The 17,716-nt window shown below is 40.7% G+C and overlaps 1 pseudogene; it reads left to right on the forward strand.

Annotated features, from left to right (window-relative positions):
- Window positions 1-6,590: 6,590 nt before the first annotated feature.
- On the forward strand, window positions 6,591-7,247 carry LOC139364123 (peptidyl-prolyl cis-trans isomerase NIMA-interacting 4 pseudogene; annotated as a pseudogene).
- The last annotated feature ends 10,469 nt before the right edge of the window (window positions 7,248-17,716 follow it).

Here is a 17,716-nt window from a genome sequence, read left to right on the forward strand (position 1 = left end):
GATGAAAATGTATATAACACTTTCCCCACCTCAAGAAAAATTTGGAACTGGAGGAAGAGAACTTACTATCTGTTTCTCTCCCCACGAGCCTTCTCTTCCATCTTCCTGTTGCTCTGACCCAGGTATCCCCTTGGCCCAGAAAACATCCCCTTGTTTTCTGTGTCCTAAGAGGGGAGAAAAAGATATTCTGTGCCCAGAGGGGTGGCTTGTGGCAGACACTACTGGTTGTTCACCAAGCCCACTTCTTCTCTCTGGACACACAGCCATGCGACATTGTCCAGCATCCCCTGCCACAGGCATGTCTTCTCTCAGGTTTTTGGTTGGCTTTCTGTTGTTGTTATTTCTCACTCTTGTTTTCCCTTTCTCTTTTTCCAAGGTGCATCCTCTACCGCCACAAGGCTCTCCTTTTCCTTACGTTGTTCCCATTTTCCCTTGGCCCTTTACTCTGTCTTCCCGGCTTCCCTCTTCTTTGATCCTCTTCCTTGGTGCTTCCCTGCCGCCCAGGCCATGCCACAGAGGCACTATGGACGTCCTCCTTGTGACTATGTGGACTTGCTTCTGGTTTTCCCAACAAAGCATTCATTTGCCTCAATGCAGGAGGTCAATCTACAATAGGAGGAGGTGAATGTGCTTAGAGAGATGAAGTTTTATTTTTCATGGATCAATAACGTGATGTGCAGATGATCGAGGAGGAGAAAGAGCTTTTTTAAATGACGAATTCTTATAAGAGCCTTCACACAAATATTATTCCTAGTGATTAAATAGAAACACTACCATATAAAGCTATCTCTTGAAAAGTGGTACATGGGCCGGGCACGGTGGCTCATGCCTGTAATCCTAGCACTTTGGGAGGCCAAGGCAGGTGGGTCACAAGGTCAGGAATTCAAGGCCAGCCTGGCCAATATGGTGAAACCCTGTCTCTACTAAAAATACAAAAATTATCTGAGCATGGTGGCATGCGCCTATAGTCCCAGCTGCTGGGGAGGCTGAGGCAGGAGAATGGCTTGAACCTGGGAGGCGGAGGTTGCAGTGAGCAGAGATCGCACCACTGCACTCCAGCCTGGGTGATAGAGCGAGACTCTCTCTCAAAACAAAACAAAACAAAAAAACAAAGAAAAGCGGCACATGTTCTTTTGGTTCAGCCATGATTTAGCATAGAAAAATCTAATATTTATCAATAAAAGTAAAATCCTTTTCTGTGCATCCTGTGAGGCAATGATTTCTATATTCTGTTACACATAATAATTAGATAACAGCATCAACAGCAGTGACAATAGCTAGCATTTACTTGAAGACGAAGGTAAATAAGACAGAGTCCTTGTCCTCAACAGCTCACAGTCCGTTTTATAAATCTGGTTCCAATTAAATTTAATTACTAGAACCTCTTAATGTCACCCTTTATTCTGCATAGAGAAAATACTAAGTTTTATCCTGTTTATTTTGTAATTCAGGGAGGACTGATAATAAGAAAAGCAAGCCATTCTCAGTTCCTTATTCTGCTATTAAGTAGCAATTAACTTCCAATTTTCTTTCTGTCCTTAATCTCTCAGCTCATCCTGATTCCAGGTAAAATGGCAGCTTTATCATATGCATCGAATTACTTTCTCCATTTTACTTCACTTCATTGCATTTTGATTGAAAATCAAAAAGAACATAAAATGGGGAGCATCTGCCTCAGGAAAGAGGTCATCCACAGGCCATACTTTGGAGGAATTTCTGGCAAGTTGAGTACAGAGGGACCAGCCTGAAGGAGGGCACTGATCACTCACTGATGGCTTCCCTTCTAAGAAGCAGTGGGCTGGTGAAGGATGAGAGGAAACACTATGCTGGCTTGGAAGACAGAAGGATGGGCCATGGGTCGGAAGGGGAATGCCATCCCTGGAATCCTTTTTCCCACTGAATGGCCAGCAGCTGAGAGCAGCTGAGTCACATATGGCTTCACCAAGATGCCAAAGAACTGCAGTCCTGGGATGGAGCCAGAGAACAGCCAGACTGTGTACTTGGAAGAAATGCTGGGACTGGCCACAGAGAGTGTCCTCTGGGCTAGACTGTAAGCTTCATGAGAGCAGGGACAGTCTGTCTCTCTCATCATCATATCCTCTGTGCTTTGTTGGCTGAATAACAGGTGTGTAATAGGTATTTGTGGACATAAGGTGAGATCATTGAATTTATGATGTAAATTTATTTCAGTCAGTCTGTTGCAATTTGCAGTGTTTTTTTCTCTAGGCCTTTGCATTAGTGTCATAATGGGACATCCCTTTATGGCTGGGCTGGGTTGGAGCTACTGCTTCCTGGATCTCATTTCTTCTGACTAATCAGTTAGCTAAACTTTTAAAGAAACTGCTCCATCAGGGGAGCAAGGTATTCTATTGTCAACAAGTATCACTGATGGGAATCTTACGTTTAATTCTTCCTTCCTTCCTTTTTTTTTTTGGAGGCAGAAGCCCCTTTACCTCCTGGGGGCCAGGTGCAGTGACTCGTGCCTGTAATCCCAGCACTTTGGGAGGCCGAGGTGGGCAGATTATGAGGTCAAGAGATCGAGACCATCCTGGTCAACATGGTGAAACCCCATCTTTACTAAAAATACAAAAATTAGCTGGCCATGGTTGCACTCGCCTGTAGTCCTAGTTGCTAGGGAGGCTGTGGCAGGACAATTGCTTGAACCTGGGAGGCGGAGGTTGCAGTGAGCCAAGGTCACGCCATTGCACTCCAGCCTGGGTGACAGAGTGAGATTCCGTCTCAAAACAAACAAACAAACAAACAAACAAACAAACAAAAAAACCCTCTACCTCCTGAGTTCCAGTGATTCTTGTGCCTCAGTCTCCTGAGTAGCTGGAACTACAGGCGCCTGCCACCATGCTCAGCTAAGTTTTGTATTTTTCATAGAGATAGGGTTTTGCCATCTTGGCCAGGCTGGTCTCGAACTACTGACCTCAGGTGACCTACCCGTCTCAGCCTCCCAAAATGCTGGGATTACAGGAGTGAGCCACTGCGCCCGATCTCTTCTTTCTTTTTAAGTAACCTATTTTTCTTTCTCTAGAGTCTAGAAGTTTTAGACTTGTTTGCTTCATTTTTGGTATTCTGAAATGTTGCAATGATGTGTCTGAGTGTGGGTCATTTCTCAGTCATCCTGCCCCACACTTTGTAGGGTCTTTTAATTTGAAAATCAGTGTTTCCCTGTAGCTGGGGGAAATTTCTTTTCATTTTTGACCAGGTTTCTCCCTGTTCTAATAGATCTTTCTGGAATTTATATTTGAATTGTTTGATCTTCTGAGCTTGAGGCATACATGTACAAGAGTCTCTCACTTTTATCTTGCCACGCTTCTACTGAAAATGTAAAATAAACTCTGGCGAGCATATTTTTAAGATGCTAAAGCTTGCTCTTGTTTATCGGTTGTTGCTTTTTGTCAGTCCCATCAGGTCTTTGGTGGAGGAGGTAATGGCTGAAGAACATGAGCTTGTTCTTAACCAGGGAAAAGAAAAGAGACCCTGAAGAAGCTAGTCAGCACAGAGTGTGGCTTCTGCTGCATGGCCAGCTGCTGTCTGTCCCCCAGGAAACCATTCTAGAGCATGCTTGCATGGGGTGGAGGATATTTTCAGCTGCTGAGTCTTCTTCAAGGAGGAGTTAGAGTCAAGACTCTCTGTCTCAGAACCTTGGAGCCCAAATAGAGGAAAAAACAAAACAAAACAAAACACTGGAAATGTGGTAGCATCAAGTGTCAGCCAAGCTGAGAAAACTAGATGCCAAAAATGTTATGTGTAAAAAGCAAGCGGGCCAAGCAGACACAACAGTTGCTGAGGCAGAGATAAGAGGCAATCGGTTCTCTTCAATGGAGGGGCCAATGCCTACAGAGGACTCACCCAGACCCTTCAATGTGATATAGCAAATAATAAAGAGAGGGATTCGGTACCTATGAGAACAGCCTCTACTCAGTGACATTCAAGATATTTCAATGTGCCATCTGCCTCATCTCCCGAGGTGGCACCACCAGTGTGGGGTCCAGGAGACAGTGCATTGGGAAGAGACAGAACAGCGACCTCAGAGACCAGGACAGGCTCAGAGGGTCACCTTGACACTGGGGAAAGAAGAGGAGCCAGGGCCTTGCTTACATGTTGAAGTCCTCAGGAAGTCAAGGGCGAGCTATGCTGTGAATGGCTGAGAGGTGCAGGATTCTGATGGACCTAACCGGAAGCTGGAGGAGGGCTTTAGGAAATAAGGGACTCTGGTTTGGGTGAAGGAATGGTGGGCTGAGCTTTGTGCAGGGTGAGGCACCAGGGCTGACAGAGGGCACAGGGGGATGTGAAAGACATGAGCAATGAGTAGAATAACTTTTACCAGTTGTTTCCATGTTCTCCCTTCTTCCAAGAAATCCACTTACACAGAGATTTTTATTCATAGAAAGGAGAAAACCCCAAGAGCAGAGGAGGGTCTGCTATTCATGAAGAAACAAGGCTCAGGGCAACTAGGGCCAGAGGCAATAGTTTTTGTTTTAAGAGAAAAGTTTGTGTTTATTATGTACTTTGAATTTTATTATTATTTTTTTAAATGGTGTCTCACTCTGTCGCCCAGGCTAGAAAGTGCAGTGGCACAATCTGATCTCAGCTCACTGCAATCTCTGCCTCCCAAACTCAGGTGATTACCCCACCCCAACCTGCTGAGTAGCTGAGACCACAAGTGTGTACCACCATGCCAGGCTAACTTTTTGTATTTTTGATAGAGATGGGGTTTTACCATGTTGCTCAGGCTGGTCTTGAACTTCTGAGCTCAAGCCATCTGCCTGCCTTGGCCTCCCAAAGTGTTGGGATTACAGGCGTGAGCCACCGCGCCTGGCCTATAGCTAATACTCTGAGGATACAGAGAGATAAAATTCTAGTGATGGGAATATTCCAGGATGAGAATTGGTAGGAAAATATACTGAGTGCAATCTGGGGAGAGAGTACAGTGATTTGGAGAATTAATGAGAAAATGAATTGAGCTGATAAAGAAGTTTGCATGAGAAAGAGAGGACAGTGTTTGAAAATTAGCTAAAGAGGGATGTGAGGTGTATTAGTTTCCACTTTCTGTCCTAACAAATTATACAAACTTAGTGGCTTAAAGCAACAAAACAGTCTGGGCGCGGTGGCTCCTGCCCGTAATCCTGGCACTTTGGGAGGCCGAGGCAGGCGGATCACAAGGTCAAGAGAGCGAGATCATCCTGGCCAACATGGTGAAGCCCTGTCTTTATCGAAAATACAAAAATTAGCTGACCATGGTGGTGCACACTTGTAGTCCCAGCTACTAGGGAGGCTGAGGCAGGAGAATCACTTGAACCCAGGCGGCAGAGGTTTCAGTGAGTTGAGATCACGCCACTGCACTCCAGCCTGGGCGACAGAGCAAGACTCTGTCTCAAAAACAAACAAACAAAAAACAACCACCACCAGCAAAAACATTATTGTCTTACAGTTATGGGATATCAGAAGTTCAAAAATGGGTTTTATGGTGTTAAAATTAAGGTGTCATCAAGGCTGTTTTTCTTTTGTTTTGCTTTATTTTGTTTTTTTGAAGGCTCTAAAAGAGAACCTCTTCCTTGCCTCTTCCACTTTATGGAGACCATGGCTCATGGCCCTTTTCCAGCAATGGCATCACTCTGATCTGTGTTTCTGTTGTCCCAACTCCTTCTCCTTCTCTGACTCGGGCCCTCCTGTTTCCCTCATGTAAGGACCCTTGGGATTACCTGTTCCTGCCTGGATAATCCAGGACCATCTCCCCATCTCAAGATCTTTACCTTAATCACATCTGCAAAGCCTCTTTTGCCATGTAAGGTAACATTCATAGGTTCCAGGGAGTAGGAGGTAGACAGATTTTGGTGGGGAGTGTAATATTCTGTCTACCATACAGGATTAAGGTAGGATTTTTTTTTTTTTTTTAAATGGGAGATACAGACATGTTTATTCACTGAGGGGAAAGGGCCAGGAGGGAGGGAGAGATTTCAGGCCTAAGGCAGAGATGTAAAGACTGATGAAGAAAGCTCCTCAGGAGGTGAGGCAGGGGGGATGCCTAAGGCACAGGTGTGGGGAACAGTCGTAAACAGGAGGAATGAAACTGGGGTGAAGATGAAGATGGATGCAGAAATAGTGTAATTTTCAGTTGCCTGGAAGGAGGTAATATTCTTAAGGGAACTGGTTCTCTTAATGAGGTTCTCAGAGAGAAGAGGGCAGGGTTAAGAATGGAAGCTGAGGATGAGATGCTAATGAGTGATATGTAGGGGCAGTCAAGCAGTCCACAGAACCCCTTCAGGAGCAACTTCTTTGCAACCAGCAATTTCTTTTTTACTTTCTCTTTCTTCCAATTGTGCCTCCGTCTCAGCGGGGAGCTCCCACAATTAATACTGTTCCAGTTGAAGCTACTCTTGGTTCTAGTAAGTGTAAGAAGAGAAGAGAGATGTGTTAGGGGGATTCAGAGGTAGATTCTGGAAGACTTTATTGTGATGAGATCTTTACTGAGCCTGGAAAATATGACAATTTTATGTTTCAGATTCCAGTGACATTTTCAGACGATTCAAACACCGTTTCCATGGAGTTAGAATTTCTAAGCCCGGATAGTTCAACAGCAAGTTTCCAAGATGCCGCCCAAAGGAAAAAGTGGTTCTTGAAAAGTTGGGAGAGGGGGAGCAGCCTCTGGGAGTGACAGCGCTAACAAGAAGGCTCAAGGTCCCAAGGTGGTGGCAATGCAGTAAAGGTCAGACACGTTCTATGTGAAAAACATGGCAAAGTCACGGAAGTCATGAAAAAGTTAAAGTCTGGAATGAGATTCAATGAAGTGGCCACATAAAATGTGAAGATAAAGCCAGGCAAAGGGGACACTTGGGTTAGATGACCAGAGGGTCCATGGTGGGACCATTTCAAGAAGCAACATTTGCCTTGCCTGTAAGTGGGATAGATAAGCCTGTGTTTACAGACTCACCGGTTAAGACAAAATTTGGATATCATATTATTATGGTTGAAGGAAGAAAATAAAATCATATGAAAGACTGAAAAGAAAAAAGATTTTTCTAAGCCCATGAAAAGGGCACACTTAGAAATTTCTAACCCCACAGGAAAGGGTGTTTGAATCCTGTAAAATTGTCATGAAGTTTCTCTGCCTGGCAGAAAAATATGAGATGGTGATCACCATTTGTTTCCTACTTTATTAAGAGCATTCATTGTGGCTAAGGTGAAGGAACCCAGAGGACAGGAACCCAAGGCTGAATCCAGTCCTCTGAGGATAAAAAGAGGATAGGGAAGAGAGGAGAGTACACCTGTCACCTGCTCAGGGACAGGCTGCATCGATGACATCTCTACTTGCTGGCTCAGTCTTTTAGTCTTTCCAGGCCTGGGAACCTCCATGAGCAATGGGGATGGATGGTGTCGTTGCTGAGGAGGAGCTGCAGGGTGTGACGGTAGACATATAATGGTGCACACTTAAACTTTCCTCAGCAGCCCCATTAAGGCTACCTGACTGCCTCTGAGATTTGAACCTGGAAGATGAGATTCCAGCAGTGGTTAAAACAGGAGAGCCACGAAACTGGAAGAGAGAGGAGACTGCCTGGGCCTCAGGGGTGGGACTGGAATGTGTGGTCTTTGGGTCTGACTCTGGCTTAGAGGGCCGGAAGAAGAAGATTAAGTCACTGCTGAGTCATGGAAGCAGAGGCTGTAGGAGGCCCTAGGGGTGTTGGGGGTCAGTGATTTCTTTCTGATAGAGGAGATGTGAGGTACCCCAGGAAAGCTGCATGGCTGCACTGACGAAGGGATGGATGGGGTTTCTGCAATTGCACAATTGTCAATCTGATGCCAAATTCATTGCTTTTAGAATGAGAATTAAAGACTCTTGGTGTGTCAGGAGAGAGGAAGAGTAAAAGTCTTGAAGAGGACGCTACGACAGCTAAAAGTACACAAAAGAGCCCGGAATTCCTGGGGTAGACAAAGGTTGTCTGGGGGACCCTGACAGGGACATTTGGCTAGATCACGTAATAAGTATTACTTTGTGTAAGACCATTTATTAATGTGCTCTACTTTTTATCTTGAAACAAGGAGTAGAAAATAAGGATGTATATTTTCTAACAGAAGCTATTGAGAAAGAACTTGGTAGTAGCACCTTTGTTGTAATCGTTCTTATTCTGTGAGATCTAATACACTGCTGTGCCCATGTGCTGACTGCATCACTGAGGATTTATTCAGCACCACACAATTATTTTTGGTAATTGAGAGAGTTTCAGGAAGCAGAAGTTTTCATCTTCAAGGGACTAAAAGTTCGGCAGGCTGTAGCATCTGTCTTTTAAGACGTCTGGAGGCTTGAACAAACATTTAGAACTGGACAGTAAGGAATAATCACAGTGTTTCGAAAACACAAAAACCAAACAAACCTTCAACATGCTATTCTTTGTTTTGTTTTCACTCATGCTCCCCTCATTCTCTGCCTTCATATTCTTTTTTTTTGAGACAGAGTCTCACTCTGTCGCCCAGGCTGGAGTGCAGAGGAGTGATCTTGGCTCACTTTAACCTTGGCCTTCCGGGTTCAAGTGATTTTCCTGCCTCAGCCTCCTGAGTAGTTGGGATTACAGGCACATGCCACCGCACCCAACTAATTTTTGTATTTTTAGTACAGACGGGATTTCACCATGTTGGCCAGGCTGGTCTCCAACTCCTGGCCTCAAGTGATCCACCTGCCTTGGCCTCCCAAAGTGCTGGGATTACAGACGTGAGCCACCGTGCCAGCCTCTGCCTTCATATTCGAATTGTTAGAGTCAGCTTTCTTATGCTGTCATTTAAAACAGTTAGAACAAGCACTGGCCAATGTGCCCAAAGGTATGGGGAGGGAGGGGATTCTTGTCTTCTTCTACTTCCTCCTGGCTGTATGCCCTCAACAATCACCTAACTTTTTTGAACTTCAGCCTTTTAATTTGTAAAATGAGAATAATACAAAGGTTTTTTTTTTTTTCCTACCTCTCTGGTTAGTTATTTTGAGAAATGAGATATTATTTGCAAAATTACTTTCACAGCTGTAACACGCTATATTGTCATTTCACATAGCAGAGACGTTAAGGGCAGGGAGAAAGGACAGCAGAGAATAGCAAGAGATGGCCCCGGGAGTGACAGTGGGAGGCCAGATAAGGAGACATCTTGCATAAAGGCCATGTGAAGAAGTGTGACCTTTGGACATTTTAATTTTAATTTTATTTCCTTATTTTTTATTCTTTTGAGCACTCTATCACCCAGGCTGCAGTACATTGTTGTGATCATGACACACTGCAGCCTTGACCTCCTGGGCTGAAGCAATCCTCCCACCTCAGCCTCCTGGGTAGCTGGGACCACCACTACCACGCCCAGCTTTATTGATTGATTGATTGATTGATTGTAGTGATAGAGTCTTCTTATGTTGCTTTGTTTAGGCTGGTCTTCAGCTCCTGGGCTCAAGGGATCCTCCCATCTCAGCCTCCCAAAGTGCTGGGATCATAGGCATGAGCCATGGTGCCCAGCTCGAACATTTTTAAGTAGGAGAGCCATTTGGTCCGATTTAAACTTTCAGTGTATCACTTTCAACTTTGTGGAGGTTGGATTTCAGGAGGACCAGTTGAAAGGCAGAGAGATTAGGGAAGGGAAGGTTGCAATAAAGATACTGAGGGTGAGAACTAGGATGGTGGTAAGTCGCTGGGATGGACAGCAGAGGAAAAAATAACTTTGGAGGTAAAATAAAGAGCACGTAGTGATCAACTGACTGGTGGGAGAGAGGGAGAATTGAGGCGTTCATGAAAGAGGACTCCTGAGTTTCTGGTATAGGTAGACAGCCCCTAATTCAGATAAGGGAATATATTATACAAGGAGGAGCAGGACTGGAAGGAATGAAGGTGAGTTCCATCAAGATGCACATGGGGCATGGAAGCGGAAATACCCCATAAGCAGTTGGATATAGACATTTGAAGCCTGGGGAGAATGTCAGGGCTAAAGATGTTGATTTTGGAGGCGTCAGCTTATAGTTATTTTTTAATCTTAAAAGTGTTCCTAAGTAACTGTAAAATTTGAAGGTCAAATAATCTTTAGGAAAACTAATGTTAAGAGGTGGTATATTATTTTCTAATTATAACAGTGGCTTACAATGATACAAATTGATTTGTCTTACAGTCCTGTAGGTCAGAAGTCTGACACTGGGCTTTTGACCACACTGAGCTAAAATCAAAGTGTCACCAGGGCTGTGTTCCTTTCTGGATGCTCTAGGGGGAAAATTCTTTTCCTTGCTTTTTCCAGCTTCCAGAAGCCACCTGTATTCCTTGATTTGTGGCTTCCTTCTTCCATGTTTGAATCCAGCGTGGGTGGGTTGAGTCTTTTTCATGCTGTCATTTTGCAGGTTTCCCTTCAGCTTTTTCATCCACTTTTAAGGACTCATGTGATTAGAGTGGGCCCATCTGGATAATCCAGAATAATCTCCTCATCTCAAAATCATCTGATTAGCAACTCTGATTGCATCTGTAACCTAATTTCTCTTTTGCCATGTTAGGTAATATATTCACAAGTTTAGGGCATGGACATCTTTGGAGGCATTAGCTGCTTACCACAGATGGTAGAAAGAAAAAGCTTTCATTAAAGGGGTCAAGATATGGACAGGTAAGAGGAGAGTGGTGTCATCATTGTCCTTGAAATAAGGCCCAAAGATCTAAAGCCATATTCTTGGAATGACTCTAGCTAAACCTAAAATGGGTAAGTGAGTAATGACGTGGTGGAGAGCTAGAAGATTTGGATTCAAGTTCTAGGTTTTTTCCCCATGCTTTGGGACCTTGGGTCATCTACATTCTAAGACATTTTCTTCATCTGCACACCATGGATCATGATTATACTTCCCTCATAAAGTAATGCACATGAAAACTTTTAGTAAATTATAGAGCGATTTGCACATGTCAATGATATGCTGTTCAGGAATTTCCCTAAGACTTTTTCAAGGTATGTTCAAGTCTATGTCAATATTCTATCAGGATCAACTACCTCTTTCAAGCTACAAGGTAAGCCTTCCTCAATCCTGAATTACTAGGCTTTAGTAAAAGAATCTGCATTAAATGAGTGACTCTGTCAGCCCACATATATAGGGTATATACATAAGCCATTTACGTATATAAGCCGCCATTAGCAAAATTACTCCTGCTTTCAATGTTAACATCACCAGCTGCTGAATATTAGTTTGTATAAATGGAAGGTTCTAGAAAAGATGAGAGGGTATAAAGAGAGCCTCTAGTGGAGTAGGTCTGTGAGAACTCATATTGAAGAATTATCACCAGGAAAAGAGAGTTGTCATGATGTGCACTAATTTAGAAGTCAGATAAAAAAGAGTTTAAATCTAAATAAGATATAGATTTTGATACTTAAGGTAGAATTTTCTGGGGTTAGAGATGTCCAATTCTAGCATTAATGGGTGCAGACTGTATTTTTTTAGTGTTAAGGTATAGGCTGTAATGATCTTTATCATTAGGATTCCTGTGGTGGGTAGTGGGTACTTACTTGGACATTATGACTATTTACGTTCCAAATGTAAGATTTTATAATATCTTTAACTTCCATTGCTACTTGGAAATTTCAAAGTCAACTTCAAACTCAATACATCTAGAACCTTCTGGTTTAAGTCCAGTTTATTTTTGCTACTAAGTGTCCCTGTTTCCATCAGTGGTAGCTAGTTTCTCAAGCCCACAGGCTAAAACTCTTTTTCTCTTCATTCTATGATGATTAATTTAGCACCCACTACATATCAGACAGTGAATGAGACAAAAGGATTACAAAGATGAATAGGAGATGTCCATTCCAAGTAGTTTGGTATCCTGGATACATCCATAAAAGCCTTCTGCTGCAATACATCTCACATACTATATTTAAAAATTATTTAAGTGCTAAATTAGCAAGAAAGTAGGAGTACTCTTCAGATGCCCAAAGCAAGAAAATGCAGGAATTAAGACTGGTCAGGGCAAAACAAACATTAGCCATTTAACAAAAATAACAACGAATTTAAATAAAGACAAGATAAAGTTAAATTACCAATGGGATTAATCAGAGTTAAAGTATACTAAAGTCCTTGATCTGTTCAAGAGGTGGGTATTTAGTATCATAAGATTTTACTAAATTTTATGTGTATGTTACAACTTCTAGAGTAATCATCAAAAGAATAGAAATTGAGTGCAAAGCTTTCAAACTAGTAAAGGAAAAAATAAAGCAAAAAATAAAATTAATCCACAAGAATGGAAGAAAGGAATGATAATAATGGTTAAACAAAAGAAAATGAAAATGCAAAAAATAATAGAAATCACAAAATAAATCTTAACTCACCATTTATCCCTATATATGTGAATGGAATCAATTATCCAGTTAAAAGTAAATATTGTCACATGAAATTTTAAAGATGATTAGGCCAGGCATGGTGGCTCACATCTGCAATCCCAGAACTTTGAGGGGCCAAGATGGGAGGATCCCTTGAACTCAGGAGTTTAAGACCAATCTGGGCAACACAGCGAGACCTCCTCTCTACAAAAAACAAAAAAATCAGCCAGGTGTGGTGCTGCATGCGTGTAGTCCCAGATGCTTGGAAAGCTGAGGTGGGAGGATCAGAGGTCCAGGCTACAGTAAGCTGTGATTGTGCCACTGCGCTCCAGCCTGGGTGACAGAGTGACAGCCTATTTCAAAAACACAAGTATATATATATAATAAAAGATTAGCCATTTTTTGCTTACAAGAGATGCACTTAAATATAAAGTTGAAAGTAAAAGAAAAGATATTCCAGGTAAATATTAACCATATATAGGTATATGAGACAAACCATGTATAGGTGTAGCCATATCAGAGAAAACAGATTTTCAGGTAAAAAACATTATTAGAGACAAAGAAGATCAATATGTAATAATAAAAATGTGCAAGTCATATGACTGACAATTCTATTTTTAATTTTTTGAGGAACTGCCACACTGTTTTCTATAATGGCTGTACAAATTTCAATCTCCACCAATAGTGTATAAAGTTCCCTTTTCTCTACTTCCTTGTCAACTTGTTATCTTTTGTCTTTTTGACCACAGATTCTTTTTTTTTTCTTTGTTTGAGATGGAGTCTCACTCTGTTGCATAGCTGGAGTGCAGTGGCGTGATCTCGGCTCACTGTAACCTCCGCCTCCCGGGTTCAAACAATTCTGCCTCAGGCTCCTGAGTAGCTGGGATTACAGGCACCCACCACATGTCTGGCTACTTTATTTTATTTTTATTTTTATTTTTTGTATTTTTAGTAGCGACAGGGTTTCACCATGTTAGCTAGGCTGGTCTTGAACTCCTGACCTCAGCCTCAACCTCCCAAAATGCTGGGATTACAGGCGTGAGCCACCGCACCTAGCCCGACAATAGCCATTCGAACAGGAGTTAGGTGATATCTCCTTGTGGTTAATTTGCATCTTCCTGATGATTAGTGATATTGAGACTTTTTCATATGTCTGTTGGCCATTTGTATGTCTTCTTTTGAAAAATGTCTATTCATGTCTTTTGCTTATTTTTAAAATCAGGTTATTTGTTTTCCTGCTATTGACTTGTCTAAGCTCCTTAAATATTTTGGATATTAACCCCTTATCAGATGTGTAGTTTCCAGATATTTTCTCTCATTCTGTAGGTTGTGTCTTTACTCTGTTGATTGTTTTCTTTGCAGCACAGAAGTTTTTAGTTTCATGCAATCCCATTTGTCTATTTTCGGTTTTGTCGCCTCTGTTTTTGAGGCCATATTAAAAAAATCATTGCCCAAATCAATGTCATGGAGTTTTCCTGTGTTTTCTTCTAGTAGTTCTATAGTTTCCGGTCTTATATTTAAGGTTTTTTTCTGTTTGTTTTGAGACGGAGTCTCGCTTTGTCACCCAGGGTGGAGTGCAGTGGCGCAATCTCAACTCACTGCAGTTTCCTCCACCCAGGTTCAAGCAATTCTCCTGCCTCACTCTCCTGAGTAGCTGGGATTACAGGTGTGCACCAACACGCCCAGCTAATTTTTGCATTTTTAGTAGATACAGGTTTTTGCCATGTTGGCCAGGCTGGTCGCCAACTCCTGGCCTCAGGTGGTCCGCTCGCCTTGGCGTCCCAAAGTGCTGAGATTACAGGCATCAACCACTGCATTCGGCCTATTTAAGTCTTTAATCCAGTTTGGAGTTGGTATTCGTATATGTTGAGAAATAAGGGTCTAATTTTATTCCACATATGTGTATCTAGTTTTCCCAATGCTATTTATTAAAGGGATTGTCCTTTCCCCATTGTGTGTTCTTGGCACCTTTGTGAAAATCAGTTGGCTGTAAAAGTTTGGATTTATTTCTGGGCTCTTTATTCTGTCTCTGTTTTTATGCCAGTACCATGCTGTTTTGGTTACTATAGACTTCCAGTATACTTTGAAGTTAGGAGTGCAATGTCTCCACCTTTGTTGTTCTTATTCAAGATTGCTATGGGTATTTGGGGTCTTTTGTAGTTCCCTGTGAATTTTAGAATGTTTTTTTTCTATTTTTTGAAAGAATGCCATAGGTATTTTGACAAGAATTGCGCTGAATCTGTAGACTGCTTTGGGTAGTGTGGACATTTTTAACAATATTAATTCTTCCAGTCTATGAACATGGAATATCCTTCCCTTTATTTGTATCCTTTTCAATTTCTTTCATCAGTGTTTTACAGTTTTCATTGTAGAGAACTTTCAATCTACTTGGTTAAGTTTATTTCTAGGTATCTTTTTTTGGAGCCATTTTAAGTGGGATTGTTTTCTTGATTTCTTTTTCAAAAAGTCCACTATTAGTGTATATAAACATTACTAATTATTGTGTATTAATTTTGCATTCTGCAGCTTTATCGAAGTTGTTTATTAGTTCTAACAATTTTTTTGGTAGAGTCTTTAGGGTTTTCTAGGTATATGATCATGCTGTCTGCAATGAGGGACAATTTGATTTCCTGTTTTCCATTGTGAATGCCTTTTAATTCTTTCTCTTGCCTACTTGCTCTGGCTAGGATTTCCAGTACTATGTTGAATAGAAGTGGTGAAAAGTGGGGATTCTTGTGTTGTTTCTCTAAGGAGAAAAAGCTTTCAAATTTTCCCCATTCAGTATTATGTTAGCTGTGGATTTGTCATACATGACCTTTATTGCATTGAGGTACATTCCTATACCTAACTTGTTGAGAATTTTTGTCATGAAGAGATGGTTGAATTTTGTCACATGCTTTTTCTGCATCTATTGAAATGACCTTATGATTTCTGTCCTACACTCTATTAATGTGTTGTATTACATTTATTGAACCATCCTTATATCCCTGGGATAAATCACACTTAATCATGATGAGTGATCTTTTTAATGTCTTGTTGAATTTGGTTTTCTAACATGTTGCTGGGGATTTTTGCTTCTATGTTCATCAGGGATATTGACCTGTAGTTTTCTTGTGTGTGTATGTGTCCTTGTCTGGTTTTGATGTTAGGGTGCTGTCCTTATAAAATGACTTTGGGGCTGGGTGCGGTGGCTCATGCCTGTAATCCCAGCACTTTGGGAGGCCGAGGTGGGTAGATCACCTGAGATCAGGAGTTCGAGACCAGCCTGATCAACATGGAGAAACCCCATCTCTACTAAAAATACAAAATTAGCTGGGCATAGTGGTGCATGTCTGTAATCCCAGCTACTCGGGAGTCTGAGACAGGAGAATTGCTTGAACCCAGGAGGCGGAGCTTGCAGTGAGCCAATATTGCGCCATTGCACTCCAGCCTGGGCAACAGAGCAAGACTCCATCTCAAAAAAAAAAAAAAAAAGAAAAGAAAAAAAAAGACTTTGGAAGAAGGGCCTCTTCTTCAGGTTTTGGGAAGAGTTTGAGAATAATTGATATTAGCTTTTCTTTAAATATTTGGTAGAATTCATCAGTGAAACAATCAGGTTCTGGGCTTTTCTTTGATGGGAGACATTTTGTTATTGATTCAATCTCCTTACTTGTTATTGGTCAGTTCAGATCTGTATCTTCATAATTCAATTGTAGTAGGTTGTATGTGTCCAGGAATTTATCCATTTTTTCTAAGTTATCCATTTTGTTGGTGTATAATTGTTCATAATAGTCTCTTACAATCTGTTGTGTTTCTGTAATATCAATTGTAATGTCTCTTTTTTCATCTCTTATTTTGTTTGAGTCTTCTTTTTTTCTAAGCCTAGCTAAAGTTTTGTTCATTTTGTTAATCTCCAAAAAAACACCCAAGTCTTCGCTTATCTTTTGTATTACTTTTTCTATTCTCTATTTCATTTACTTCTGCTCTGATTTTTATTATATTCTTCCTTCTACTAATTTTGGGTTTAGTTTGTCCATATTTTTCTAGTTCCTTGAGGTATAATGTTAGGCTGTATGAGATCTTCCTTTGTGATGTTGGTATTTGTTGATATAAATTTTCCTCACAGAACTACTTATGGTGTATGCCACAAGTTTTGATACATTGTGTTTCCATTTTCATTAGTCTCAAGATATTTAAAATTTTTCCTTTGAATTTCCTCATTGACCTATTGTTTTTCTAGGAGCATGTTGTTTAATTTCCATGTATTTGTTAATTTTTAAAAGTTCCTTCTATTATTAATTTTTAGTTTTATACCATTGCAGTCAGAAAGAATACCTGATATTTGATTTCAGTCTTCTTAAATTTGTTAAGACTTGTTTTGTGATCCGAACATATGATCTATCTTGGAGAATGTTCCATGTGCTGTGTGAAGAATGTGTATTCTGCAGCTGTTGGATGGAATGTTCTGTATATGTCTGTTAGGTCTATTTGGTCTAGAGTGCAGTTTAAATCTGATATTTCTTTGTTGATTTTCTGTCAGATGATCTTTTCATTGCTAAAATGGGAGTGCTGAAGACCCCTACTATTATTGTATTACAGTCTGTCTCTCCCTTCAAAGTAATGTTTGCTTTATATATCTAGGTGCTCTGATGTTGGGTGCAGTAGTTACAATTGTCATATCCTCTTGCTGAATTGACTCCTTTATCATTATATACTGAACTTCTTTGTCTCTTTTACAAATTTAACTTAAAATCTACTTATCTGATATAAGTATAGTTCCTTCTACTCTTTTGCTCTTTTGGTTTCCATTTGCATCAAATATCTTTTATCATTCCTTCACTTTCAGTCTGTGTGTGTCCACTTACAGGTGAAGTGAGTCTTTTGTAGGCAGCACATATATGGGTCTTTTTAAAAAAAATTCATTTAGCCACTCTATGTCCTTTGATTTGAGGATTTAATCAATTTATATTCAAGGTACTTATTGATAGGTAAGGACTTACTACTGTCATTTAGTAGTTTTCTAGTTATTTTGTAAATTATTTCTTCTGTTGTTACTGTCTTCCTTTGTGTTTAAATGATCTTCTCTAGTAGCATGTTTGATTCCTTGCTTTTTACTTTTAGTGTATCTATTACAGGTTTTGCTTTGTGATTACCACAAAGCTTACAAAAACATCTTACAGTAGGTTATTTTAAGCTGATAACAACTTAACTGATTGCAAAAAACAAATCTTCCACACTTTAACCCTACTCTCCATTTGAATTTTTGATGACACAGTTTACATCTTTTTATATTGCATATCCCTCAAGAAATTATTGTAATTAATTTTGGTTTTTAATAATTTTGCCTTTTAACCTTTATACTAAAAATTTAAGTGATTTACACACTATCATTACAATAATAATTAGGGTGTTCTGAATTTGATTGTGT

Source organism: Macaca nemestrina, chromosome 7 (assembly GCF_043159975.1).
Source record: "Macaca nemestrina isolate mMacNem1 chromosome 7, mMacNem.hap1, whole genome shotgun sequence".
Taxonomy (NCBI): domain Eukaryota; kingdom Metazoa; phylum Chordata; class Mammalia; order Primates; family Cercopithecidae; genus Macaca; species Macaca nemestrina.